The 2,946-nt window shown below is 40.1% G+C and overlaps 1 pseudogene; it reads left to right on the forward strand.

Annotated features, from left to right (window-relative positions):
* The first annotated feature begins 839 nt into the window (after positions 1 to 839).
* LOC138163966 (glyceraldehyde-3-phosphate dehydrogenase-like) lies at positions 840 to 1,864 on the forward strand (annotated as a pseudogene).
* Positions 1,865 to 2,946: the final 1,082 nt, after the last annotated feature.

The raw sequence follows: 2,946 nt of genomic DNA on the forward strand, positions 1-2,946 counted from the left end.
AAACAAAATACAAAGAAAGAAAAAAATGAGAGGAAAATATGAAATGTGAAAAATAGAAAAATGTGAAATATCTCATTGGAAAAACAACTGACCTGGAAAATAGATCAAGGAGAGATAATTTAAGAATTCTTGGTCTACTTGAAAGCCATGTTCAAAAAAAGAGCATAGACATCATTTTTTCAAAGAAATTATCAAGGAAATCTTTCCTGACATCCTAAAACCAGAAGGAAAAATGGAAATTGAAAGAATGCACTGATCACCTTCTAAAATAGATACCCAGATGAATACTCCCAGGAATATATAGCCAAATTCCAGAGCCCCTGGGTCAAGGAGAAAATATTACAAGTGGCTAGAAAGAAATAATTCAAACAAGAAACCAGAGTTCAGATAGAACATGATTAAGCATCTTCTACATTAAACTATTACAGGGCTTGGAATGTGATATTCCAAAGGACAAATGAGCGAGGATTACAACCAAGAAGCACCTACCCAGCAAAACTGAATATAATCTTTCACTGAAGAAAAAAATTGGCTATTTAATGGAATTGAGGAATCTCAAGCATTCCTGATTTAAAAAAACAGAGCTGAATAGAAAATTTGACTTTCACACACCAGACTCAAAAGAATCATAAAAAAGGAAACAGGAAAGAAAAATTTTAAGGTATTCAATAAGACTAAACGGTTTACATTCCTACATGGGAAAATGATATTTATAACTCCTAAAAACAACAACAACAAAACAATTTTCACATTACTAGGGCAATTAGAAAGAGTATTCATGGCTTTTCTCTCAAGCTCAGTTCCAGGTTCTGTTGCTTCAGCCACATCCATGAAGCAAGATGGTGAAGGTCATAGTTAATGGATTTGGTCATATTGGGTGCCTGATGACCAGGGTTGCATTCATTTGAGGTGGAGTAGACATCGAGGTCATCAATGACCCCTCCATTAACCTCAACTACATGGTTTCTATGTTTCAATATCGTTCCACTCAATGCAAGTTCAAGAGCACTCTCAAGGCTGAGAATGGGAAGCTGGTAATCAATGGAAAAACCATTACCATCATCCAGGAGCAGGATCCCACCAATATTAAATGGGGAGATGCTAGAGTGGAGTATGTTGTAGAGTCTGCTGGAGTCTTTACCACTATGGAAAAGACTGGAACTCATTTGAAGGGTGAAAACAAGCAGGTGATCATCTCTGCCCCTCCTGCTATTATCTCAGTGTTCCTGATGGTAATGAACCATGAGAAACATGATAATTCCCTTACAATTGTCAAAAATGCCTTCTGTACTATCAAGCACTTGGCCCCCTAGGGCAAGATCATTCATGACAACTTTGGCATTGTAGAGGGACTCATGGCTATAATCCATGCCATACTGTTACCCAGAAGACAGTAGACGGCCCCTCCAGTAAGTTGTGGCATGATGGGTGTGGTGCTGCGTAAAACATTATCCCTGCTTCTACTGGTGCTGGTAAGGTTTTTTGCAAGGTCATACCTGGGATGAATTGGAAGCTTACAGGCATGGCCTTTCATGTTCCTACTCCCAATTCATCTGTTGTGGATCTGACCTGCAGCCTGGAGAAACCTGCCAAACATGATTATATCAAGAAGGTGGGGAATTAAGCATCATAAGGATTCTTGAGAACACCTTGGGCTACAGAAAGGAACAGGTTGTATTCTGACTTTAGTACCAACACTGACTCTTCTACCTTTGATTATGGTGCTTATATCATCTTCAATGACCATTTTATCAAGCTCATTTACTGGTATGACAATGGATATGGTTATAATAACCATGTAGTAGACCCTATGGTCTATAATGGCCTACAAGTAGTAAAGTGGAATATGGACTCTCAGAGTTAGGAATTTTGAGTTGGAAGAAAGTAAGACAAGCCATCAAGCAAAGGAAACACAAGATATGGGGAAGAAGTAGTTTTGTCAAGATTTAATGTACATGGGGCAGCCAGGTGGCTCAGCGAGTAAGAGCACCAACTCCAGTGTTGGAATGACCTGGGGATCAAATCTGGGCTCAGATACTTAGCACCCACCCAGAAATAACTGGTCGTGTAAACTTGAGCAAGTGACTTAACCCCGATTGCTTAAAAAAAAGATTTAATGTACATAAGGGAAAGTAATATAAACCTAGAAGAGAGATGGAGACAGAAACAGAGAGAGAGAGAGAGAGAGAGAGAGAGAGAGAGAGAGAGAGAGAGAGAGAGAGAGAGACAGAGAGAGAGAGAGACAGAGAGAGAGAGAGACAGAGAGAGACAGAAAGAGAGAGACAGAGACAGAGAGAAAGAGAGAGAGGGAGGGAGAGGGAGAGGGAGAGGAAGGCAGGAAGAAGGAAGGAAGGTATGGAGGAAGGAAGAAAAGGAAGAAAGGGGGAAGGAGGAAATGAAGAAAGGAAAGAGGGAACAGAGAGAGAAGTATGGAGGAAAAGAAAAAAGGAAGTAAAGAAGGGAGGGAGGGAGAAATGGGAAGGGAGGAAGGAAGGAAGCAACGAAACAAGGAAGGAAAGGAAATTGAGTAAATGGTTAGTATGTGCCAGACACTAAAGAGTTTACATTCCAATAGCAGAACCAAGAAAGCAGAGTCACAAAAAAGAGTACAGGGAGCTCCCCCTCCCCCCCCCAAAAAAAAGAAAACTAAACTAAATTTTAAAAAATACATAAAGCAAAAAGAAAAACAAACAAACAAACCACTCTAACCTGATCAAATCTTTATGGGGACAGCCAAGAAACAGTCACAGCAAATCATTTTTTTTCCAGCACAGATTGACATATGGAGACAGAGAGAGATTTCTGTGAATCCCAGGGGGGCGGGTCTGACCTGGAGCATATGAAGCATTACAGTGCCCAGAGACTGAAAGAGGAAGAAGATGAGTTCCCAGATTCACACTGGGGTACTTTGACCTCATTTAGACTGTAATAGCAACTAGTATCTTT

This window comes from Petaurus breviceps, unplaced genomic scaffold, assembly GCF_028583685.1.
Source record: "Petaurus breviceps papuanus isolate PSGF00001 unplaced genomic scaffold, PetGlider_PUasm1.0 189, whole genome shotgun sequence".
Lineage (NCBI taxonomy): Eukaryota > Metazoa > Chordata > Mammalia > Diprotodontia > Petauridae > Petaurus > Petaurus breviceps.